Source organism: Ornithorhynchus anatinus, chromosome Y5, assembly GCF_004115215.2.
Source record: "Ornithorhynchus anatinus isolate Pmale09 chromosome Y5, mOrnAna1.pri.v4, whole genome shotgun sequence".
Taxonomy (NCBI): Eukaryota; Metazoa; Chordata; class Mammalia; order Monotremata; family Ornithorhynchidae; genus Ornithorhynchus; species Ornithorhynchus anatinus.
The window spans coordinates 1,363,946-1,391,387 of NC_053179.1; the positions used below are offsets into that span (position 1 = coordinate 1,363,946).

Below are 27,442 nucleotides of genomic sequence, written 5' to 3' on the forward strand. Positions count from 1 at the left end.
GCTGGGATAAGATGACTGCATGAATAAATGTGGAACAGTTTGGATGGAGAGGAAAGTGAGGATTTTAGCAATGCTGTGAAGGTAAAACTGACAGGATTTAATGATGACTTAAATATGTGGGTTGAAAGACAGAGAGGAGTCAAGGATAATGCTAGAGTCAACGATCATGCTAGAGTTATGGGGTTTGTGAGACAGGAAGGATGGTGGTGCTGTCAACAGTGATGGGAAAGTGAGCAAGTGGACAGAGTTTGGGTGGGAAGATAAGAAGTTCACTTTTTAGCCATATTAAGTTTGGGGTGATGGGAGCACATCCAAATAGAGATGTCTTGAAGGCAAGGGAAAATATGAGATTGCAGAATGACATAGAGATCAGGACTGGAGGTGATTTGGATGTCATCAGCTTAGAGGTGGTAGTTGAAGTCGTGCAAGTAAATGAGTTCTCCAAGGCAGTGGGTGTAGATGAAGAATAGAAGGGGACCAGGGCTGACCTTAAGGGACACCCTCAGTTACAGGGTGGAAAGCAGAGGAGGAGCCTGTGAAAAAGATGGGGAATGAGCAGCCAGAGAGATAGGAGGGGACCTAAGAGAGGACAGTGTCAGTGAAGACAAGCCAGTGTCAAAGGCAGTTCAGAGGTCCAGGTTTGGGCAAGAAGACCTTCTGACAAGATGGTTTCTGTGGAGTGAAGGGGATGGAAGCCAGATTGGACCACCAGTCATGATCTCCCTAAATAAAATCTCCCCTGCTCCTCTACACTCCCTCCTTCCTCTTGCCCTTTCTTCAACTCTCCCAGCAGAATCTCAGAATGAGATTTCCATTCCATCTGACCTGTGACCCCATCTCTCAGCTTCTCTCAATTCTTGCCCCCTCCCATGTTCCCTCCTGGTAGTTGCCTAAATTGTTTACTTTCTAATAGCTTCTTCCTCACTGTTTTCAAAAATACTCGCATGTTCTCTATCCTAAAAATACCTCCCTTGCCCACGACTACTTCAACTTATACCAAATCCCTCCTACCTCTCTCCTCCAGACTTGATGTCTACCCCAGCTGCCTTCAACTGTCTCCTTAATCCACTCCCAGTCCTTGCCAAATCCAAAGGCTCTAGAATGTTTAGATGGTGAGCCCCTGAGGAGTAGGGGCTATAAGCTAATTCTTTTGCAACTGACTCTGTAGTATTGTCCTCTCAAGCGCTTAGTACAATGCTGTCCACATAGCAAACACCCAGAAAATACCACTGAATGCTTCATAAGGTTTTTCCCACCTATGAATTCTTTCCCAGCACTTCAACAGAGAGTTTCTTTACATCGTAAGTTTTAAACACTAAAGCTAACGTTCTAGATTGGACAAATGAGGTCACTAAGATCAATGATTTTCATTTACTGCTTAAGGCTTAATATACTTCTGATAAGGAACCCCTCCACATTTTCATTTTAAATACAGTGGTTTTAAGTGGAGCTTAAGCAAGGATGCCAAATTGTGTCTCAAAATTTACATCAAATGAGTCACGAATGGACAGAAGGTTTCCCTCACGGCATGTCTTTTTTTTTCTGCTGAGCGCTACAATGAAGGAATACACTATCTACTGTAGGAGTCCATGTTTCAGGGCCAGTTGCTCCTAACTCCAAACTATGACATGCAGAATGATCCCTTATAAACACATGGAGGTTGTAATCGATACTTGAGTAGGTGGCAGTGCAAAATTGGTTCATAATTTCTCAAGCACGCAATCATCCAAAAGCAATCTGCCTGGTTCTCACAGGACAATAAAGCAGGTACTGCCCAAGTCCAAATGTTGGCCAGCAGCACCACAAGTGCCAGAGTGAATCATGCGACTCAACTTTCAGAGACAAATTCAGTTCCTACTCTGCAGTAAGTAACTCAGGAAGGGTTTACCTTAATGGGAATACATGCATGATCCTCTTCAAGATCCTGAGGCAGATTTCCAGGTGCAACTCTCCAGCACCAGCAATAATATGTTTCTCCAGACTCTTCAATGATACACTGAAAAATACAGCAATTCAACAGAGTCTACACCAGTTTTTTCAATAACATCTTTAGTTCGTTTAACTTTCAGGGTGTTTGAAAAACAATGCCGCTGTTGTAAATCAATTATTACTTATTAAACACTACTTTGTGCAGAGAGCGTACTAAACAAACCTTGCCCTGGACCTGAGGTTGTCATGGAATGAATCTTTCTTTCAATACTTAGGAGCATTATTTTAATCATCTTTGAATTGGGAGTCAATTGGGTATTCCAGGCTATCTTCTGGCAGGTCACAAAACATGTACCTATTAAGAAATACTACATTTTCCTATAATCTATTCATTAATACCAAAAGTTACTTCACACACTTGGATCTGTGTCTTTTAGAAACCTGGCACTCCCCCTTCCTTCAACCCTTAGCATTAATGTACATTACATACCCATAATTCATTTTCTCGTATTAGCATTTATTATATTGCACGATCCATGCACTTAAGACAGTGGTCTGCACCAGTAAGTGCTGCACACCATTGATTGATTCAAACGACTGAGTGGAACTTTACCTGAACCATAGGATCAGATTTGGCCATAACGCTTGAGGCCTTCCACCAGTTTAGGCAAATCAGCTGGGTTCTTGCTTCAACAGCTACTCTCACCACGGGACTGACACTAAACTTCATTACCCTCATGTTATGGGGCATGCTCAAAAGTGGTGATGGTACAGTCTTCACAAGGAATTGATCCACCCCCAACCAGACCAACAATGTTACCGCAAGGCACATCTTCAATAGGCTCGACGTAACGGCCCATCATCAAAATTGTTCTGAAGAGGGAAATTTACAAATTAGTTGCATGGCTTGGAAAGAGTGGTTTCCGTAGAAACAAAAAAGGAAAGTTGCTCAGAAATGGCATGACCTAGTGGAAAGAGCTCAGGCTTGGGGGACCTAATGCTACCCTCTGACACCCAGCCCGCGTGTGTGATCTTTGAGCAAGGACAGTTAACTTCTATGTTCCAGTTCCTCATCTGTAAAATGGGGATTGAAATATCTCCCTTCTCTTCCCCGCTACGCTTTGAGTCCCATGAGGGACAGGGACTGTGTCCTATCATGGGAAGCAGCATGGCTCGGTGGAAAGAGCACGGGTTTGGGAGTCAGAGGTCATGGGTTTTGAATCCTGGCTCTGCCATTGTCAGCTGTGTGACTAGGGCAAGTCACTTCACTTCTCCGTCCTCAGTTCCCTCATCTTGAAATGGGGATTTAAGACTGTGAGCCTCCCGTGGGACAACCTGATTACCCCTGAATCTCCCCCAGTGTTAGAACAGTGCTCTGCACATGGTAAGCGCTTAACAAAAAACCAACATGATTATTATTATTATTACTATTATCTGATTATCTTTGTATCTACTTCAGCAGTTAGCAAGCACCACAGTCCAGTCCTTGTCCATCTTTACCGGAAAAATACTTCCTTACTCCAAGGGCTTGAAATTTTTTAACAGTGATATGGCAAACATTCAATTCTTCAGAGTAGTCTTCCTGGAAAAGTACCTACTGTTACTGTGAACACCGGGATAACTGCCACTTTTACACACAGTAAGAGAAAGTGAGGTTTCCTTTCCCCAGTCAGAAGAGAATTAGAGGTCATGATTGCATAGAGTTAACATAAACAAATGAAGCAAGGAGTTGATTAGAAAATCAACACGTTGATTTTTCACTAAATTGTTACAGATTTGGCAATATGGCTGTAAAGGGACTTGGGTACACAATAATGAATGCATTAAGTGAATATAAACCAAAAGAGATCAATAAAACATTAGCTACTGGTTATTATAACCATAAAATTTGAATGTAATAATCCAAACAAGTCATAATGGAATTCATTATTTTAGAAATCCAGATATATGCTTAGCCTGTTTACTAACCTTTGGATTGGCTTCAAGTACAATCTTCTTTCCGGCCAGGAGTATAATTTGTCCCATAATTCTGACTTTCAGGCCAGTGGAAACAACTCCAGAAAAGACCCGTCCAAAGGCATAGAAGCGACCCTTGTCTGAGGTTGGAACCATTTTAGAGATGTACATCATTAAGGGGGCTTTAGGATCACAGCTCTTAATACCTGAAAAATGAAGAATCTTTGGCAAGAGACTTCCTTAGTAGAGGCAACTCTGATATTCACACTGGGAAATAGGGAAAAAAAAAATCACAGTAACCAACATGAAAACTGATTTAGTAAACCTCTCTAATATTCAGATGTGAGCCCCAGGATAGGGACTGTGTCTGATCTGATTCACTTGTACCTACCCTCAGCCCTTAGAACAGTATTTGCAACCACAGTAACAAATACCTTAGAAAAATCTCGGCACAAACCTATAGCAGCCTCATCATCAGGAGGGCCTTCATACAGAAGTTCACAGCGGTATTTCTGAGCTGTCACAGGGGAAGGCAGGTGAATGGTGATCATCTGAAGCAGAGCATCTCCAAGCAGGTAAACCAGCGTCTCATCACAAACCTAAATGTAAAATCTGAATTCAGCAAGAAAACAATTTTCAGGTTTCTGCAGTTTTACATAAATGACAACTTCTACCTTCAGAAGGTTTGCCCTCCTTGTCCTTGTCTTCACTGTTCAACTTGATATCTAACTTCTCAATCAGTTTAGGTGGTATCTTCTTTCTTGAAGTTCATAATTGCATCAAAAACCTTTAACACATAATGCCAAAACAAGAACCGACTGCAGAACTCTTCTTAAATGAAGCCAACCAGACTCCAAATTAATTCAGTAGCCAAAATAATGATCTGTTGGATTTTAGAACTTTACCAGTAGACATTAGGTCAAAATCTTTACACATGATATGCCACACCAACATAATATTCTGTGACATGACTTTAGGATAAGTATAGTGAATTGAGTTTGGACTGATTACCTACCTTGAAGATGGGGATCCAAAATGAGTTGACAGAAAGTTCTGGGCAGTTTTTTTTCCCTCAGGGCTTGGTGGCAGATTTGCTAAACTTGCCACTTGGTTAGAATCAAAAAACCCTAAAAAGAAATTCAGCCAACTTAAAAGACCATCAGAGGCACAATTCTGAGCTAAATAACTGAAGATTTCATTTCCACGCTACATCCAATCAGATTAACAGTATTTACTGCAGCACTTGGGCAGGTGTAGTCTGTCCATAGGGAGCTTAAAATCTTCAAGGAGACAAGCTTTAAAATAAAGTCCATAAAAGGGAAATAGAGTATAGGAGTATGCCTTGAGTCCGAGGGTTTAGTAAGGAAGACAAGCTGAAGATGTGATTTTATTGAGATTCTTTCTTTTAAAGGAGGGGAGAGTGGTAAGCTATCTGATATGAAGAAAGAAATTCCAGGACCAGTGGAAGATGTGGGCAAGGCATTAGCAGTGGGATGAGATAGCTACCTAGTGGCTTCGGGTTATTGCAGAATTTTGCAGATTTGGTGTAGCAGAAGTGAGGTAGGGTAGGAGGGAGATTGTGTTAGCTTGAATCTACCGCAGTGTTTTAGTCCAGTGTTTCAAGGAGCAGCATGGCATACTGGATAGAGCATGGGCCTGCGAGTCAGAAGCTCATGGATTCTAAACCCAGCTCACCACTTGCCTGCTGCGTAGCCTTGGAAAGCCTCTTAACTTCTCTGTGCCTCTGCTTCCTCACCTGTGCATCCACTATGTCTTTACTGTGTAGTCCAGTGAGAGAATTGAAGGTGAGGAACTTGAGACAGCGGGTGTAGGCAGCTCGTTCAAGGAGTCTGGAGAGTAATGGTAGGAGGAAGGTGGGGGTGATAACTAGAGGGAGCTGTGGGGGTCTAGGGGAGGGTTTTTTAGGGGTAGGGTAATATCGGCATGTATTGAAATCAGTAAGGAAGAAAGCTGTTGGAGAGTGAACAGTTGAAAATAGCAGTTAAGGACGGAAGAAGGAAGGAGACAATGTTTTCTGATGAGGTGAGAAGAATGGGGTCCAGATGCACACATGGAAGGGGGTAGATTTTGAGTAAAGCAGGAGATTAACTCTAGAGTACTGCTGGGAAGGATGGATGTTGAAGAAGGGGGGCAGCAAGGGGAGGGATGGAGAGGGACAGTGTCAATTTCCTTGATGAAGTAGGTGGCCCGGGAGTGGGCGCAAGGATGGGGGTGGCCGGGGGTTTAAGGAGGGATTTAAAGATGTGGAACAACTGGTGATGGGCGGTGGCACGGTTGTCAATAAGGATGGAGAAATAATTTTGCCGGCAGAGGAAGAGGGCAGAGTTAAAGCATGCAAGGATTAAACTTGAAGTAGATGACGCGGCCTGATATCTAGATTTCTGCCCGCAGCACTCTGTGGCTCACGCACAGGATCAAAGGTGATGGAGTGTAGAGGTGATCCAGAGCTGTGGGTAAGTGGTTCGAGATCAACAAAGGGATAGGGGAGCAAGTGAGCTGAGTTCAGTAGAGTGGGTGGTGTTGAGAGCATCAATTTGGTGATCAAGGGAAGGTAGTTTGGGTATGGAGACTAAATGGGGCATGATGAGTTTGAGAAAATTGTATGGGGTCGAAAGCTTGGAGATCTCCGAGGGGGGGAATGGTACAGATTTTGTGGAGGATGAGGTGTGTGGGAGAGAAGGCAGGTGAGAAGGTTGTGGGTCAGATTTCAGAGGGATTTCAGAGTTGGTGAGGTTAGAGACTGTACAGTGGCTAGAGATGATGAGATGAGTGTGTAGACCACACTGGTTAGTGGGCGAGGTGGGATGGGGCACTCTGGAAGTCAGTGGAGTTGAGGAGTAATCATTTCAGTCAGACAGTAACTCTCCTCCTTTCAAAAGCCTTACTGAAGGCACATCTCTTCCAAGTGGCCTTTTCTAACTAAGTCCCTCCCTTCCTCTTCTCCCACTTCCTTCAGCATCTCCTTGACTTGCTCCCTTAATTCATTCCCCTCCCAGCCCCACAGCACTGATGTACAGATCTGTAATTTTATTTATTTACACTAATATCTGTCTCCCTCTCAAGGCTTGTAGAATTGTTGTGGGCAGGGAACGTGTCTGTTATATGTTACACTCCCAAATGCTTAGTATAGTAAGTACAACCGACTGACTTACTCAAAAGAGCATGGGCCTGGGATCCCAGGCCATTTGTCTGATGTGAGGGCTTGGGCCAGCTACTTAACTTCTCTTTGCCTGAATGGGGATTAAGACTGCAAACCCTATCTGCGACAGGGACTGTGTCCAACTTGATTTTCTTGTATCTACCCCAGGGCTTAGTAAAGTGCCTGGCACATAATAATCACTGGATAAATGCCATTAAAAAAAGACTGAGAGCCCCACGTGGGGCATGGGCTGATTAGACCCCTCTCAGCCATAAGCTTCCTCTAGACTGTAAGCTCATGATGGGCAGGGAACGTATCTGCTAATTCTGTTGTAGCATACTCTCCCAAGTGCTTAGTACAGTGCTCTGCACATAGTATGCATAGTATATAAATTCAATTGATTGATTGATTTATCTGGTATTTATCGCGGCATTTAATACAGTGTCTGGCACATAGTAAGCCTTAACAAATGCCATTTAAAAAAACCCTAAACACCTCTCTCCTCCTTCATATCCAACAGTCCGCTATTCTTCCCAATTTCAAAACTTCCTAAAATCCCATCTTCTCTAAGAGTCTTTCCCAGACTAAGTTTTTATTTTTCCTATTTACTCTCTCCTGTGTTAACTATGAATATTAGCAGTGTACCCTTTAAGCATGTTGATACTCGTCCCATCCTCTATAAAGTCTGTGTAAATATTCTTTTACTCTAGTATTTACCCGTAGCTCTACTCTATTTTATTGTTTTCCCTTGTAGACCGTGAGCTTCCTATATGCAGGGAACACATCTGCCAGCTCTTTTCCTATTGCTTAGTACTGTGCTCTGCACACAGTAAGTGCTCAGCGAATTAACAATAATTGATTGATAAGTCAGCAAATACATAAATACTTAAGTTGGATTGAAACAGTTGGATCACTGTGTGGTTTACTGGAAGAGCCCAGGCTTGGGAGTCAGAAGTCATGGGTTCTAATCCTGGCTCCGCCACCTGTCTGCTGTGTGACCTTGGGCAAATCACTTAACTTCTCTGGGCCTCAGTTCCCTCATCTGTAAATGGGGATTAAGACTGTGAGCCCCATGTGGGATAACCTGATTACCTTGTATCTACCCAGCACTTAGAACAGTGTTTGGCACATAGTAAGCGCTTAACAATAATAATAATAATAATAATGATGTTGGTATTTGGTATTTGTTAAGTGCTTACTATGTGCCGAGCACTGTTCTGAGCACTGAGGTAGACACAAGGGAATCAGGTTGTTCCCACGTGGGGCTCACAGTCTTAATCCCCATTGTACAGATGAGGTAACTGAGGCACCGAGAAGTCAAGTGACTTGCCCAAAGTCACACAGCTGACAAGTGGCCGAGCCAGGATTCGAACCCATGACCGCTGACTCCAAAGCCCATGCTCTTTCCACTGAGCCACGCTGCTTCTCTAACAAATACCATCATTACTATTATGATGATGATGGTGATGCACAGCTTCAGGTTTGTGGCGTGAATTCAGCGGAGGGAGAAAGGATCGTAAAGAGTTTAATTAGTTGACAGGGAAGTACTGAGGGTGTGCATTTGTGTTCAGAGAAGACAGGTTGGGTATGGAGTCCAGATGGGGTATGATGATTGTAAAAAATTGGATGGGGTCAAAAGAGCACCTGTCTTGCTTGGGGAACAAGCCAGATTTATGGGGAAGGGAAGTATGGGAGAGAAGAAGTATTTATTTAACACCCAGTCACTTACTGAGCACTTACTCCATATTGAGGATTGTATTAAGCACTTGGCAGAGTACAGTGGAGTTAACAAACATGATTTTGGTCCTCAAGAAGTTAACCAAGTTACAAGGGAGACAGCCAATAAAATAATTCCAGGAAGGAAAAGTAATAGAGAATAAAGATATGTACATAAGTGCAGTAGGTGCCCATAAGTTCCCAAACGCTTAGGTGATGCAGAAGTGCTTAACTGGTTTTACAGGGGAGAAATAGGGCGGGGAAATGAGATTTTAAACACGGAAGGCTTTCTGACATGTGGAAGTTAAGTTCAGCAGGGCCTTGAAGATGAGGAGATCAGTGGTCTGCCAGTGTGAGAGTCGGTTCCAGGCAGAAGAGGACCTGAGCAAGGGGTTGATCATGAGAGGAGTTAAGAATGAGTCACTGAGAGTAGGTTCGCTTGAGAAGAGGGAAGTGTTGGAATGTAGAAGAAGAGGAACTAATAAATATAATAATAATGTTGGTATTTGTTAAGTGTTTACCATGTGCAGAGCACTGTTCTAAGCGCGGGGGGAGATACAGGGTCATCAGGTTGTCCCAGGGGAGGCTCACAGTCTTCATCCCCATTTTACAGATGAGGGAACTGAGGCCCAGAGAAGTGAAGTGACTTGGCCACAGTCACACAGCTGACAAGTGGCAGAGCCGGGATTCAAACCCATGACCTCAGACTCCCAAACCCGGGCTCTTTCCACTGAGCCACGCTGCTTCCCAGTATTTGTTAAGCACAAACTATGTCCTAAGCACTGGGGAAACTAAATTACTGTCAATTTGGACACAACCCGGTCCCACATGGGACTCAGTTTAGTCAGGAAGGGGTAGAATTAATCCTTATTTTACAGATGAGGAAAATGTAGACAGAGCATAGGCCTGGGAGTCAGAAGGATCTGGGTTCTAATCCCAGGTCTGCCACTTTTCCATTGTATGACCTTGGACAAGTCACATAAATTCTCTGTATCTCAGTTAACCCATCTGTAAGTGGGGCTGAAGACTATGAGCCCCATGTAGGGCATGGACTGTGTCCAACCTGATTAGCTTGCATCTACCCTTTCGAGCTTAGTACAGTGCTTAGAGAAGCCAGCCTGGCATAGTGGGTAGAACATGGGCCTGGGAATCAGAAGGTGATGGGTTCTAATCCCAGCTCCGCCACTTGCCCTGCTACGTGGACTTGGGAAAGCCACCTAACTTCTCCATGCCACAGTTATCTCATCTGTAAAATGGGGATGAAGACTGTGAGCCCTGCGTTCATCCCAGAGCTTAGTATAGGGCCTGTGCTTAACAAATGCCATAACTATTAATTATTATTATTACAGTGTCTGGCAAATAGTAAGTGGTTAAGAAATACATTTGAAAAAAAGTTAGTGTACATTGAAAATGGAAGGAGACTCAGAACTGAACATTAAGGAATTGGAGAGTGGGAAACAGAAGAGCCAGCAAACATGAGGCGAAGCCGCCGGAGATACAGAAGAAGATCCAGGAGAGGACAGCGTCAGAAAAGTTGAAATTTGATGGTGTTTATAGAATGGTCGTAGTCCACAATGATAGATACTGCTGAGAAGTCACAAAGGATTAGACTAAGAGCCTAACTGGAGTTAGGGCAGAGGAAGTTATTGATGACATGGAAGAGAGTGCTCTTATTGTAATGATGGGTACAAAGCCAGATTGTACAGGTCTGCTAGAGAGGTGGAAGAGAATAAATGGAGACAGTGTGTGTGTGAACAATCTGTTTGAGGAGTTAGGGCAAGAATAATAGGAGAGAGCCATGGATCACTGGATTGGGCAGTGGAGTGAAGAGTGGGTATTATAGGATAGAGAAGTCTTGGTTGGGTTTGGAAGCAAAGGGAAAAGGTCCATCAAAAGTGAATGGTTGAAGATTTCAGTCAGAGAGGGAAACAATGCATAAAGGTGCTTTTGTTTGTGGTGGGGTTTTTTTTAGTGAAAACTGAGGTAATACAGTTAGAGGTGCAGGTGGATGGAGATACTTAAAGCAGGCAAGAAATCTCCTCATGAAAGATAGTCCAAAAGGAAGGAGTGGAACGGGGGGCAAAAGGGAGTTTGGGGACGTTGAAGTTGAAATTTTGTAGGGTACATGCCTGATGGTTTCAGTTTTGTCACCAGGGATGAGAGGGAAGAAGAGCCATTAGAGGGTTAAGGAGTGAATTGGAAGTCTGTAGTAGTTGGCTGGGGCGGCAGGGAGGTGGAGCGTGCGCGCGCGCGTGTGTGTGTGTGTGTGTGTTCATTCTTTCATTCATAGAAGCAGCGTGTCTTACTGGAAAGAGCACTGGCTTGGGAGCCAGAAGATGCATGTTCTAATCCCAGCTCCGCCACTTGTCTGCTGTGTGACCTTGGGAAAAGCCATTTAACTTCTCTGTGCCTCAGTTACCTCATCTGTAAAATGGGATTATGACTGTGAGTCCCACTTGGGACAACGTGGATTATCTTGTAACTACCCCAGCGCTTAGAACAGTGCTTGGCACATAGTAAGCACTTAGCAAATACAATAATAATAATAATAATAATAATAATAATTCATTCAAATCGTACATGTTAATCACTTACTGTGTGCGAGCACTTGACTAAGCAGTTAGAGAGAGTATACAGTACTGCAACAAACAGGCACATTCCTTGCCCTTAATGAGCTCAGTCTAGAGAGGGAAAGGAAATGTTGGGGATAGTGTAGAAGTAGTTTAGATGGAACCAGTCGATCGTATTCATTAAACACTTACTGTGTGGAGAGTACTGTTGTAAGCGTTTGGGAGAGAACAATGTAACCAAGTTGGCAGACACATTCCCTGCCCACAGCAGGCTTACAGTCTAGAGGGGGAGAGAGCCATTAATAAGAACAAATTACAGGTATGTACATAAGTACTTTGGAGCTGACGGAGGGGTGAATAAAGGGAGTAAATTAGGGCACTGTATTAGGGAGAAGGGGAAATGAGGGCTTAGTGTCAGGAAAGGCCTCTTGGAGATTGCCTTTAATAAATCTTTGAAGGTGGAGGTGGAGTATTATATCGGTGATTGTCTGATATAATAATAATGGCATTTGGTAAGCACTTACTGTGTGCCAAGCACTGTTCTAAACACTGGATATGAAGAGGAAGGATGCTCCAGGCTAGAGGCAGGAGGTGGGCAAGGTTGGTGGTGAGATAGAAGAAATCGAGGTACAGTGAGTAGGTAGGTTGGTTACCAGTGGGCTTGCTGGGTTGTTGTAGGAAAGCAGTGAGGAGATGCAGGAGGGCAAGATTGAGAGTTTCAAAGCCTATATACTAGGAAGTTTCTGTTTGATGTGGAGGTGGGTGGGCAACAACTGGAGGTTCTTCAGAGTGGGGACACATGGAAAGGAAAAACTCTCCAGGCAGCAGAGTGAAGTATGGACTGGACCAGTGACAGGGAGGTCAGGAAGGAAGCTGATACAGTAATCAAGGTGGGATAACATAAGTGTTTAGATTAACCTGGTAGAGGTTTGGATGGAAAGGATGGGTTTTGGTGATGTTATGATAGGGGAACTGATAGGATTTAGTGACCTGTTGATTATGTGATTTGAATGACAGATAACACCCAGGTTTTGGGCTTGTGAATCAGCAAGGATAGTAGTGCTGCCTACAGTGATGATAAAGTAAGGACAGGGTTTGGGTGGAAGATGGGGGGTTGCTTTTGGAGGTGACAGGAGGACATCCAAGTAGAGATGTAGGTGTCTTGAAGGCTGGAGGAAATGTGAGACTGCAGAGAGAAAGAGAACAGGCTGGAGATGCAGATTTGGGAATCATCTGCGTAGATGCTAGCTGAAGCCATAGGAACGGTTGAGTTTCCTAAGAGTGTGGCTGTAGATGGAGAATAGAAAAGGGAGCCGGAACTGAACTTGGAGGGACTCCCACAGTTAGGGGATGGGAGGCAGAGACGGCTCCTGAAAGAGACTTAAGAATGAATGGCCAGAGGGATAGCAGGATTACCAGGAGAGGACAGTGTCAGTGAAGCCACATTTGGCTGTTTCCAAGAGTCAGGGCTGGTTGTCAGGGTCAAAGACAGCTAAGGTGGAGATGATGGAGAGGAAAGGGCAGGTTCTTGAGACTGGGATAGTGTAGTAGCAGTTTAGATGGATCCAGTCAATCGTATTCATTAAGCACTTACTGTGTGAGGACAGATTGAGTGGATAGTTTGAATGACAGATGAGTTGAAAATAATGCTAAGGTTATGACCTTGTGAAGACAGTACTGTTTTTACAGTGATAAGAGTCAGAGGGAAGACAGAGTTTAGGTGAAGAAATAAGGAGTTCTGTTTTGATCATGTTAATTATGAAACATTGGCTGATATCCAGTAGGTGTCCTAAAGGCGGGAGGAAATGCAAGACTGCAGATGTCAGGGTTGAAGAGACAGCTGAAGATGTTTCAATACAAGAATGTGTAAAGCTCTCATACAAAATTACGAATAAACTTCATGGGTGGAGGATTTATTTTACTCTGGAAAATAATTTATACCTTATCCCCAATTCTAATTGCATACTAGAGGTTAAATACGGGAACCTGGATCTTGATTTGTTTTTTACTGTTTTATCTTCTCCTTGTTTGTGTTTGCTATCTGTCAAATACCACTGATTGATAATCTGTGGTCTTTTACCTTTAATCTTGCACTGTGTGTCCTGTGAGGGCCAGACACCCTGCTAAATACCCTATTTAATTGTTTCTGCAATTCTCCAGTGTGATATTTTGCAGCCAAGTACTTTAAATATCATTATTACAACTATTCACAGTACATGCAAGGAAACTGGACTAGGATTTCTCACCTGTCACCCCACAACTTCTTTCATCATGTCCTCCACTTTTTTGGCCCTTTCAGCTGGTCCCAGCTGACCTCACCCTTGGCAGCAAACTTTGCAACGTACATCTCAGCAAACTGCTTCAGAGTAAAGGCCCAGCCATGCAATCCCGAACCAAACCCGACAGTACCAAGGACAGGATCAATCTGAAAGTTGAATTAAAAATGAGTTACCAGAAATGCCAGTTATCTGATGCCTCCAAAGGCAGATCAACAAGTGGCCAAATTCCAGAGATTACCAGTTAAAACAAAAAACTGCCTTCACATTGTTTGATATAAACCAGTAGGCCTAAGCAGCAGGTATAGGATTTAAAGTACCATTAGGTGTTCTTGTCGTATACTCAGCCCACTCATTTGGGCAATCCTTTTTACACCGTAGAATCACTGCTGTAGAGAGTTTGTATAACATCAGTTTAAAAGCTATGAGAATAATCTTGGAGGAAATATAACAAGGTTTCTGATCATAGAGAATTATTTGCAAATACAAGGGAACAAGTCATCAGTCATCAGTCAAACGGGGAGTCATTATATGTAAATCGACAAGAAGTAGAATGAGAAAGTAGATACAATTAATAATGGTAAGTAAAAAAATTAAAATACTATTTGAAAAGTGAGGGCTTAATCCTGCTATCAGGAGCTTGAAGGAGTGATTGCTTGGCAATGACAAGAGGAAAGGAAATTCTCAACAAGCATGTCCTCAGCTACAAGTCACATGCTCGAAATTCAAGAATGGTTAGAAAATTTGCTTGGTAGACAGAGAAAACCACGCTAAAACATTCTGAGATTTACTTGAGTCAGACCAGGTAATGGAGAACCTAAAGTGAGGGTAGATTTTTATTTAGTTGCATTAATCATACTGGCATGGTAAGCATTCACTGTGCCAGGCCTATATAAAATATAATCCCTGAATTACATAAGGCACACAGTCTAAGGGGAGGGAGTAGTGACAACAAATGATGGAGATTCAGATTTCTTCAGAGAAATTACGATAAATTTTTTGATTGCATTCCCATGTTGAAAGTCATTTACATTTCAGATGTGCTGACCAATTGAACCATTTCATCCCACCTTCTAATCTGACAGTCTTTCTCTTTACTTACCATAATATTACCCATTGGGCCACCTTCCCCTTCGCCATATGTGGAAATGATGACATTCACATTCTCCACGATCCTTTGAAATGTCTGATACAGTTCTTCAGGTTCCAGCTGCAGCTCAAGGAGTGCCCGGTCCATTTTATTCATCATCAAAACAGGCTTAATTCTCTCAGCAATTGCCTGGCGTAGTACTGTCTCTGTCTGCACACACACTCCTAAGGAGTAATAATAATAATTATAAAAAGGAATAATAATGTGGAACTTAAGCTCTTTCTCTGTGTCAAGCCGGGTTCTAAACAATGGGACAGATATGATGCCATCAGATCAGATAAGCTTCCTGTCCCATCCAGGGCATGTAATCTAAAGGAGAGGGAGAATTTATACCTTATCCCCAATTCTACAGATGAGCCCTAGGCAAGTTAAATCTCAAGGTCCAAGGTCACCCAGCAGCAAGTGGCAGTTTGAATTAGAATCCAGGACTTCCAAGCTCTTTTCAGTAGGGCTTGCTGCTTCTGCGGAAACCAGCAGTAAGACCAGGATGGTCTGCTGTTTTGTTGGGAAGTCTTTCTCCAGAGAGTAGGAAAAGGACATTAGGGCTCACCAGAAACGCAGTCAACAACTACCAAGGCACCATCAGTAACCCGGAGAGCAGCTGTCACTTCGGATGAAAAGTCCACATGCCCAGGAGAGTCGATGAGGTTGATAAGAAAACCAGCTCCATCTTTAGTTTGCTTGATGAAGTTTAAGTCATTCTCAGATAGCTCATAGAAGAGAGAGATGGCACTAGAATCAATTGATCAAACCATATTTATTATTGAGCACTTACTGTGGGCACTGTTCTGAGTTCTTCTCCCCTCCAGACTATAAGCTCGTTATAGGTAGAGAAGGTGTCTGTTATACTGTACTGCTTACTCTCGCAGCACACAGTAGGCACTCAATAAATACGGCTGACTCATTGGAAGAGAACAGTATAACAGTGTTGATGTCTGTTCCCTGCCCACAACAAGTTTACAGTCTAAGGGGAAGACCGGCAGCAATATAAACAGATAAATTACGGACCTGTGCATAAGTACTATGGTGCTGAGGAATGGGTGAATAAAAGGGGCAAATGCAAAAATCCCAGTGCAAGAAGAAATAGAAAGAATACCCAAAGAAAACACAAAACCACACTTAATTTTAGTGTTCATTGTCAAAGTCCTGTCCATACTAATTCTTTACCTCTTGAAGCAAATTAATGATATTAAACACTTAAGAACATTCATTTTATTTCCATCTTGTATCTACCACCTATGCCACACCCAACCTTATTCTTGGAGTAGGAGCCCCTTGAGGCAAGGATTGTGTTTATTTCTTATCCTGAACACTATTCCCAGCAGTTCTGCACACAGCAGGCACTCAATACTAAATACTATTACTGCTGCAGAAACTACTTTATTTGGCCTAGGTTTTACAGTTCAATAAGAATAATCAGAAGACAGATCAAAGAAACTTACGTGGATTGATGGTAATACATCTTTCCTGTTCATCTTTTCTTGTATCGGTGAAACGAGTCTCACCAGCCCGGGCAGAGGCAATAATCCCAGCTTTACAAACCAGTGAGTCAGTCAAAGTGGACTTGCCATGATCCACATGAGCAATTACAGACATGTTTCGTATATTGGCTTTTTTGTCCATAATTGCCCGAATTTGGTCCACTGTGAAGTTCACCTTGCATCAAACCCCGCCCCCCCAAGAAAGCAAACATTAGAACTTTTGCTCTCGTGCTCCTCCTAGAAATTCACAGATTTTGACTGATTTCAGAACTGGATGGCACTCGACACCGGAGATGTGTCGAGCTAGACCCAGTTTAAAGGTGTATTAACAGTTCTCCCCCCCAGGCTTTATATATAGGCTCCTCAGTTTCACTAGCCATATTTCTTACAACGGGGTTGGCTTACTCAGGTCACACTGATTGAGCTCTTGTGTGCAGAGCACTGTAATAAGCACTTCTGAGAATAGCACACAATATTACTCACACATTTCCTGCTCACCACAAACTTATCATCTAAAACCATTCAGCGAACTGTCCAGTTTCAAAATGGAGAATGCAGACTTGTTCTCTGGAACCCAGAGATTAAAATGAATAGGGTCAAAGGGAATCATCAATCTATGGTATGCATTACTTTATACAAGCACTGTACTAAGCACTTGTGATAGCCCAATACAGCATCTAGTAGGTCTATTCCCCATCCAAAAAGAGCTTAGTCTAGAGGGGGAGATAGGGAGTGACATAAAATATGGATTTTTATAGTATTTGCAAGTGCACTGTACTAATCATTCAGTGCTTTTCTAAGCACTGGGGCAGATAGAAGGTAATTTTTGCTGGACACGGTCCCTGACCCAAAAAAGGCTCAGTCTTACTCCACATTTTAGATGAGGTAACTGATGCACAGAGAACTTTTCCAAGTTCATTCATTCATTCATTGTATTTATAGAGCATTTACTGTGTGCAGAGCATGGTACACACAGGGTCATACAACAGACAAGTGGCGGAGCTGGAATTAGCTGCACTTGGTGAACTTGGATTACGGACTCCGTCCTCTCCTGGTGGTACTCTTATCTTTCTGGCCGGTCATTCTCAGTCTCCTTCGCGGGCTCCTCCTCCTCCTCCCATCCACTAAAAATTGTAGGGATTCCTCAAGGGTCAGTTCTTGGCCCTCTTCTGTTCTCCATCTACACTCCCTCCCTCGATGAACTCATTCGCTCTCACGGCTTTGACTACCATCTCTACGCAGATGACACACAGATCTACATCTCTGCCCCTGTCCTCTCCCCCTCCCTTCAGGCTCGCATCTCCTCCTGCCTCCTGGATGTCTCCACCTGGATGTCTGCCTGCCACCTAAAACTCAATATGAGCAAGACTGAGCTCCTCATAAGAATAATGTTGGTATTTGTTAAGCGCTTACTATGTGCAGAGCACCGTTCTTTGCGCTGGGGGAGACACGGGGGAATCAGGTTGTCCCACATGGGGCTCACAGTCTTAATCCCCATTTTACAGATGAGGTAACTGAGGCCCAGAGAAATTAAGTGACTTGCCCACAGTCACACAGCTGACAAGTGGCAGAGCTGGGATTCGAACTCATGACCTCTGACTCCAAAGCCCAGGCTCTTTCCACTGAGCCACGCTGCTTCTCTCCTCACCTTCCCTCCCAAGCCCGGTCCTCTCCCAGACTTCCCTATAACCGTGGATGGTACGACCATCCTTCCCGTCTCTCAGGCCCGCAACCTCGGTGTCATCTTTGACTCGTCTCTCTCGTTCACCCCACACATCTGATCCGTTACCAAGACCTGCCGGTCTCACCTTTACAATATCGCCAAGATCCGCCCTTTCCTCTCCACCCAAACGGCTACCTTACTGCTACAGGCTCTTGTTATATCCCGGCTAGACTACTGTGTCAGCCTTCTCTTTGATGTCCCTTCCTCCTCTCTCGCCCCGCTCCAGTCTACTCTTCACTCCGCTGCCCGGCTCATCTTCCTGCAGAAATGCTCTGGGCATGTCACACCCCTTCTTAAACACCTCCACTGGTTGCCTATCAACCTCCGCACAAAACAGAAAACTCCTCACTCTAGGCTTCAAGGGTCTCCATCACCTTGCCCCTTCCTACCTCTCCTCCTTTCTCTCTCTCTACTGCCCATCCCACACACTACACCCCTCTGCCATCCACCTCCTCACTGTCCCTCGGTCTCGCCGTCGACCCCAGGGCCACGTCCTCCCGTGGTCCTTGAATGCCCTCCCTCCTCACCTCTGACAATCTAGTTCTCTTCCCCTCTTCATATCCCTACTTAAAGCTCACCTCCTCCAAGAGGCCTTCCCAGACTGAGCTCCCCCCTTTTTCCCTCTGCTCCCTCTACCCCCCTTTCACCTCCGCAGCTAAACCCTCTTCTCCACCTCTTCCCTCTCCCATCCCACCCCCTCGGCACTGTACTCGTCTGCTCAACTGTATATATCTTTATCACCCTATTTATTTTATTTTGTTTAATGAGATGTACATCACCCTGATTCTATTTAGTTGCCATTGTTTTTATGAGCTGTTCTCCCCCTTGACTCTATTTATTACCATTGTTCTTGTCTGCCCGTCTCCCCCGATTAGACTGTAAAGCCGTCAAACAGCAGGGTTTCATTCCAAGCACTTAGTACAGTGCTCTGCACATAGTAAGCGCCAAATAAATACTATTGAATGAATGAAAGGTCATGACTTCGAATCCCTGCTCTGCCACTTGTCAGCTGTGTGACTGTGGGCAAGTCACTTCACTTCTCTGTGCCTCAGTTACCTTATCTGTAAAATGGGGATTAACTGTGAGCCTCACTTGGGACAACCTGATGACCCTGTATCTACCCCAGGACTTAGAACAGTGCTCAGCATATAGTAAGCGCTTAACAAATACCAACATTATTAAATATAAGCCACTTATCTTCTCTATGCCTCAACTACCTCTCTGTAAAATGGGGATTACCTGTGAGGTTGATGTGGAAAATGGACTGTAAACAACTTAATTATATCTTTTTCATTACTCAGTAACAATGTCTGGCACACAGTAAACGCCTAAATACTATTAAAAAAACACATCAGACATATTAGCATCCTGACTTTGGCTTGGGCTCTGTCCATTATGTCAGGCTATTTCCCACTTTCCCTCTGGTATGAATTTATGGAAACCCTGTTTTAAGTTACTTTGTTTCCAAATATTTTTATTCATACATTCTATATTATTTATTGAGCGTTTACTATGTGCAGAGCACTGTACTAAGCACTTGGAATGTACAAATCGGCAACAGATACAGTCCCTGCCCTTTGACGGGCTTACAGTCTAATCGGGGGAGACAGACAGACAACAATGGCAATAAATAGAATGGAGGGGAAGCACATCTCAATAAAACAATAGCAAATAAACAGAATCAAGGTGATGTACATCTCATTAACAGAAGCAGCGTGGCTCAGTGGAAAGAGCACTGGCTTTGGAGTCAGAGGTCATGGGTTCGAATCCCTGCTCGGCCACATGTCAGCTGTGTGACTTTGGGCAAGTCACTTAACTTCTTGGTGCCTCAGTTACCTCATCTGTAAAATGGGGATTAAGACTGGGAGCCCCAAGTGAGACAACCTGATTCCCCGTGTCTACCCCGGCGCTTAGAACAGTGCTCAGCACATAGTAAGCGCTTAACAAATACCAACATTATTAACAAAATACATAGCGTAATGAAGATATATACAGTTGAGCAGACGAGTACAGTGCTGAGGGGAGGGGACGGGAGAGGGGGAGGAGCAGAGGAAAAGCGGGGAGGAGAGGCTTTAGCTGCGGAGAGGTGAAGGGGGGGTGGCAGAGGGAGTAAAGGGAGAAGGGGAGCTCAGTCTGGTAAGGCCTCTTGGAGGAGGTGAGTTTTAAGTAGGGTTTTGAAGAGGGGAAGAGAATCAGTTTGGCGGAAGTGAGGAGGGAGGGCGTTCCAGGACCGTGGGAGGACGTGACCCAGGGGTCGACGGCGGGATAGGCGAGACCGAGGGACGGTGAGGAGGTGGGCGGCAGAGGAGCGGAGCGTGCGGGGTGGGCAGTAGAAAGAGAAAAGGGAGGAGAGGTAGGAAGGGGCAAGGTGATGGAGAGCCTGGAACCCTAGAGTGAGAAGTTTTCTGTTTTGTGCGGAGGTTGAGAGGCAACCACTGGAGGTGTTTAAGAAGGGGCGTGACATGCCCAGAGGGTTTCTGCAGGAAGACGAGCCGGGCAGCGGAGTGAAGAATAGACTGGAGCGGGGCGAGAGAGGAGGAAGAGAGATCAGAGAGAAGGCTGACACAGTAGTCTAGCCGGGATATTACGAGAGCCTGTAGCAGTAATTAGAACCGCGGCTAAACCCTCTTCTCCCCCCTTTCCCTCTCCTCCTCCCCCTCTCCCGTCCCATCCCCTCAGCACTATACTCGTCCGCTCAACTGTATATATCTTCATCACCCTATTTATTTTGTTTAATGAGCGACTCCGCCGCTTGTCAGCTATGTGACTTTAAGCAAATCACTAAACTTCTCTGTGCCTCACTTGTAAAACGGGCATGAAGACTGTTAGCCCCACGTGGGACAACCTGATCATCTTGCGTCCTCCCCAGCGCTTTGCACATAGTAAGCACTTAACAAATGCCATCATTATTATTGCCACTACACCCTCCCTCTGCTCTACCCCTTCTCCTCCCCACATCACTTGTGTATATTTGTACCTATTTATTGCCCTATTTCATTAATGTGTATTTCTCTATTGTTCTGTTTCTCTATTTTGATGCTATCGATGCCTGTCTACTTGTTTTGTTTTGTTCTGTCTCTCCCCCCTAGACTGCGAGCCCGTAGGGATTGTCTCTATCTGTTGCCTAATTGTACTTACCAAGCGTTTAGTACAGTGCTCTGCACACAGTAAGCGCTCAGTAAATACGACTGAACGAATGAATGAACACCTACTACTACTACTACTACTACTACTACTTCCGCCTACCGCATTGGCGTTTTCATGAAGCAAGGCTACTACGGGTACCTCCCTACCCAGCCAGTCCAGTTTTCCTCTTCTCCATTTCGGGATGTGTCCCACAAAAAAAGTGACTCCAATAGAATACGAGATCTCTCACCATGATGGCGATGTCAATGGATTTCTTGAAGCTGAAGCCCGGAAGAACGGAACTCTGCAACTACGGCTACATCGACAGCGAAAAAGGACAGTGACGACAAAGCGCTTTTCTTTTATAGGCTGCTCCTGGCTATGAGTCAGGTGACTAAAGCGGAGATGAAATAAGACCACGAAATGCACATGCGCATTTGAATGTCTCCCCCAGCCTAAAAAAAACGCTCCCCTGACCATGCGAGCGCCATACTTGTAACTCTTGAGGTACCCGGAAGTAGCAAAAACTTGTGAAGAGCTTCTTCAGATGAAAGAGTTTAGCAAGATTTATATAACCACATGGTGCTATTTAAAATTAAGAACAACTTTAATACCAAAAAGTGAATGCAATATTTTTGATATTGGAGATCCTTTCGGACCGCCCAACCCCGCTCCAGTCTATTTATTCCGCTGCCCGGGTCATCTTCTTGCAGACACGTTCTGGGTATTTCACTCCCCTCCTTAAAAATCTCCAGTGGTTGCCTATCAGCCTCCGCACGAAACAAAAACTCCTCCCTCTAGGCTTCCAGGCTCTCCATCACCTTGCCCCTTCCTACCTCTCCTCCCTTCTCTTTCTACCGCCCACCCCGCACGCCCCGCTCCTCTGCCGCCCACCTCCTCACCGTCCCTTGGTCTCGCCTATCCCACCGTCGACCCCTGGGCCACGTCCTCCCGCTGCCCTGGTATGCCCTCCCTCCTCCCCTCCCGCAAACTAGTTCTTTTCCTCTCTACATTCATTAATTCATGCGTTCGTTCGTTCATTCATTCATTCGTATTTATTAAGTGCTTACTGTATGGAGAACACTGTACTAATCGGTTGGAATGTACAATTCGGCAACAGAGACAATACCTGCCAAACAACGGGCCCACCGTCTAAAAGGAGAAGACAGCAAAGAAAACAAATACACATTAATACCATCAAAATACAGCAATAGATATATACGCATCTTCAAAGTCCTACTGAGAGTTCATCTCCAGGAGCCCTTCCCAGACTAAGTCCTCCTTTTCCTCAGCTCCCCCTCTCCTCCCTGTCACCCCAACGCTCTCCCTTTGCTCTACCCCCTGCCCCACCCCACCGTACTTGTCTATTCTATGTGTTTATACTAATGCCTGGTTATTTGTTTTGATGTCTACATATCTATAATTCTACTTATATTGATACTTGTTTTGATGTCTGTCTCCCCCCTTCTAGACTGTAAGCCCAGTGAGGGCAGGGATTGTCTCTCTTTATTTTCGAATTGCATTTTCCAAGTGCTTACTTGGTGCTCTGCACACAGTAAGCACTGTAGTAAGCACTTAGAATGTACAATTTGGCAACAGATAGAGACAATCCCTGCCCAACAACGGGCACACAGTCTAAAGGGGGAGACAGATAACAAAACAAGTAGTCAGGCATCAAAACCATCAAGATAAATAGAATCACAGATATATACACATCATTAATAAAATAAATAGAGTAATAAATAATATATACAAATATGCACAAGTGTTGTGGAGAGGGGAAGGGGGTAGAGTAGAGGGAGGGAGTAGGGGGAAATGAAGAGGGGCAGAGGGAAAGGGAGGGCTCCGTCTGGGAAGACCTCCTGGAGGAGGTGAGCTCTCAGTAGCACTTTGAAGAGGGGAAGAGAGTTAGTTGGTTGGAAGTGATGAGGAAGGGCATTCCAGGTCAATGGTAGGACATGGGCCAGGGGTCAACGGTGGGACAGGCGAGATCGAGGCATCGTGAGGAGGTTAGCGGCAGAGGAGCGGAGTCGGTGGGGTGGGCTGAAGAAGAGAAGGGAGAAGGGAGATGATGTAGGAGGGGGCCAGGGGATGGAGAGCTTTGAAGCCAGGAGTGAGGAGTTTTTACTTCATGCAATGGTTGATAGGCAACCAGTGGAGGTTTTTGGGGAGGGGCGTAATATGCCCGGAACGTTTCTGTAATAATGAATGAATAAAAAGCCAAGCTGAGCTTTTACTGTGTATTGGGCACTGAATTCAGTGCTTGGGGAAGCATCACACAACAGTAAACATTGACATTCTCTGCCCACAATGAGCTCACAGTCTAGCGTGGGGGAGACAGACATCAATACAAGGAAATCAAATTACAGATGTGAACATATGTGCTTTGGGTCCAGGAGGGGAAAGAGCAAATGGAGAAAGTCAGGGCAATGCAGAAAGAAATGGGAGCTGAGGGAAAGTGGGGCTTCTCCTAGGAATGTCTCTTGGAGGAGATGTGCCTTCAGTAAGGCTTTGAAGAGAGGGAGAGTGGTTGTCTGTTGGAATAGAGGAGGGAGAGCATTCCAGGCCAGAGGCAGGCGTGGGCCAGGAGTCGGCAGCAAAACAGGGAGAAGATTAGTGCCAGAGGAGAGTTAGTGTCCGGGCGGGGTTGTAGAATTATTACTGTTATCATTCATTCATTCATTCATTCATTCATTCATTCAGTAGTATTTATTGAGCTCTTAACTGTGCACAGAGTACTGTACTAAACTCTTGGAAAGTACAATACAGCAATAAAGAGAGACAATCCCTGCCCACAGTGGGCTCACAGTCTAAAAGGGGGAGATAGACATCAGTATAAGTAAACAGGCATCAATATAAAATTATAGATATATATACACACGTACATAAAAAGGCTGTAGGGGCGTGGGGGAGAAGAGCAAAGGGAGCGAGTCATGGTGACACGGAATAAATAAATTACAGGCATATACAGACATATATATATGCACATATATATATATGTGCTGTGGGGAAGGGAGGGAGGATGAATGAAGGAGCAAGTATGAGCTGCGCAGAAGGGAGTGGGAGACGAGGAGAGGAGGGTTTAGGCAGGGGCTTCCTGGAGGAAGGCTTAATCAACCCTTCAATAAGGCTTAGAAGTGCAGGAGAGCAATTATCTGTCTGATATGAGGAGGGAGGACATTCCAGGACAGAGGTAAGATGTGAGCAAGAAGTTGGGGGCAGAAAAGACCAGATCGGTACAGTGAGAAGGTTAGCAACAGAGGAGTGAAGGGCGCAGGCTGGGTTGTAAAGCAAGGTGAAGTAGGAGGAGGTATCCACCCAAGTGCTTAGTACAGAGCCTAGCACTTTGTGAGTGCTTATCAAATACCATTACTTATCATTATTATTGTAAATGAAACACAAATATTCAAGGATGGTATAAATCAGTTGATTAATCAATCACTTGTATTTATGAGCACTTACTGGGGCCAAAGCAGGGGGAGGGAATTGAGGGGTGGTCCTTGGACAAGATCACAGGGAAGGCGTGGTGGAGATGGGTGGAGTAGGGACTAGGTTGAAGGGCTAAAAAGCTCAGAAAAATCCCAAGAAAAAGCAGAGTCTGTTAAAAATAAATAGGACTATGTGATAAAGTAGACGTCCCCAGGGATCATGATGGGCTCAGTGAAGTTTAAGCGTTGAAGGTGGGAAAATCAAAAGCTAGAACTATTTAACCTGGTGATATCCTGAAGAGATGGCTGAATGGTGCTTGGGTCTTTGAGAGTGAAGAGGCCAGTGTTTAGGAGAAAGCAGTGGCTAGGTTGATGTGAAGGTAGGCAAAAAATTGATGTGAAAAAATGTCTGTCTCCCCCTCTAGAATGTAAGCCTGTTATGGGCAGGGAATATGTCTGCCTATTCTATTGTACCACACTGTGCCAAGCTTTAGTACAGTGCTAGGCACATAGTGCACTTGTTAGCATTAGAGGAGTGAAGTATGAGGGCTGGTTGTGGTAGGAAAGTAGCTAGGTGAGGTAGGAAGTGGGCAAGGTGATTGAGATAGATAGAGATTACCCGTGCTACTCAAGGCCATCTTGGTTTTGAGGAAACCTGAGGTTCTTTTTAATTAATTTAATCAAAGAGGCATCTAATTTAATCGAAGTACAATACAAGATAAATACATCAGAGAGGGCAGCAACACCCCTTGGCAGGGTGTTTTCTACCTTGTTCTCAGGGTGAGTAAATCCACTCAACCCCAATAAAGGAGCAGCTTCATCTTGTTTTGGAGTTTCTCCACAGAAACAAAATGAGGATGTGTTGTGAATTGGATTGCCTTGGTAACCAGATGAAGGCCTGCAGCTAAAACGGTTTGGAAGGAGGGAATGGAGGAAATGCAGGGCCTTGATCATTATGCTTCTGCACAAACCAAAAAACTTAATGTCTAGATGAGAAGACCAAATGGAAAAATAACATTCATTACTAAAAAATAACAATAACATCAAAACAAACTTTACTCTTTACTTTCCTCAGGAGAAGCAAAATCCCTAATCTTCTAAATATTTATGAAAAACTTTCTGTGAATTAGTAGGAAACATTCTTGCATTCATTCATTCAATGATATTTATTGTGCACTTATTGTGTGCAAAGCACTGCACTAAGCTATTGGGAGAGTATAATATAACAGTGAAGACACATTCCCCACCCTCAACGAATTTATAATCTAGAGGGGAAAAAGCAGACATTAATATAAAATAAATGTGTGCAGAGCACTGTGCTAAGCACTAGGGAGAATAAAATGCAACAAAAAACAGACACATTCCTTGCCTTCAACGAGCTTAGAGTCTGGAGGCAGGTACAGACATTAATATAAATAAATAAACTACGTATATCTACATAAATGTAGGGAAGCAGCGTGGCTCAGTAGAAAGAGCCCAGGCTTGGGAGTCAGAGGTCATGGGTTTGAATCCCGGTCTGCCTCTTGTCAGCTGTGTGACTGTGGGCAAGTCACTGAACTTCTCTGTGCCTCAGTTACCTCATCTGTAAAATGGGGATGAAGACTGTGAGCCCCACATGGGGCAACCTGATTACCCTGTATCTCCCCCAGAGCTTAGAACAGTGCTCTGCACATAGTAAGCGCTTGACAAATACCAACATTGTAAATGCTATAGGGTTGGGACGGGGGGATGAATATAGGAAGCAAGTGAGAGCGATGCAGAAGGTAGTGGGAGAAAAGGAAAGGAAAGGACTTAGGGAAGTCCTCTTGGAGGAGATGTGCCCTTAATAAAGCTTTGAAGGGAGGGAAATTGTCTATCAGGTATGAGGATAGAGGACTATCCAAGCCAGAGGTAGGATGAGGATGAGAGGTTGGCAGTGAGATAGACGAGATCAAGGCACAGTGAGAAGGTTAGCATTAGCCAAGTGAAGTATGAGGGCAGGGTTGTTATAGGAAAGTAGCTAGGTGAGTTGGGAAGTGGGCAAGGTGATTGATTGAGAGCTTCAAAGCCAATGGTGAGGAATTTTTGTACGATGAGGAGGAGGATAGGTAACTACTGGAGGTTCATGAGGAGTGGGGAAACATGTCCTGAATGTTTCTGAAGGAAAATGACCTGGGCAGTACAGTTAAGTATGAACTGAAGTGGGGAGAGACAGGTAACAGGGAAGTCAGCAAGGAGACAGATGCAGTAATCAAGGTGGGACAGGATAAGTGATTGGAATAACATGGTAGCAGTTTGGATGAGGAGGAAAGGGTGGATGTTGAGCAATGTTCTGACTGTTGAACCGACAGAATTTAGTGACCACCCACCTTCGAAGGCTTTTTAAGGTCACATCTCCTCCAAGAGGCTTCCCCCAACTAAGCCCTTTTTTCCCCTACTCTCTCTCCCTCTCTAACACTTGGATCTGTACTCTTTAAGCACTTGGCAATCACTCCACCCTCAGGTCCACAGCAGTGATGCAAGTACCTGAATTTTATTTTTATGTCTGTCTCCCCCTCTAGACTGGAAGGGTGCAGTGGGAAGGGAATGTGTCTGTTCATTGTTATATTGTACTTCCCCAAGTGCTAAATACAGTGCTTTGCACACAGTGAGCACTCAATAAATATGATTTAATGAATGAATGAACTCTTCGATCCTTGCGTGAAGGAAATTTGTCTACCAACTCTCTTGTACAGTGATAATAATAATACTGATGGTAATGAGCACTTACTATGTGGCAAGCACCGTTTTAAGTGCTGGGGTAGATTCGAGGTAAAAAGGTTGGACACAGTCCCTGTCCCACGTGAAGCTCACACTTTACAGATGAGGTAACTGAGGCACAGAGAAGTTAAGTGACTTGCCCAAGGTCACACAGAAGACAAGCGGTGAAGTTGGGATTAGAATCCAAG

The 27,442-nt window shown here is 44.4% G+C and overlaps 1 pseudogene; it reads right to left on the reverse strand.

The window, feature by feature from the left end:
- Positions 1–615: 615 nt before the first annotated feature.
- On the reverse strand, positions 616–21,457 carry LOC114808746 (annotated as a pseudogene).
- Between the last annotated feature and the right edge of the window lie 5,985 nt (positions 21,458–27,442).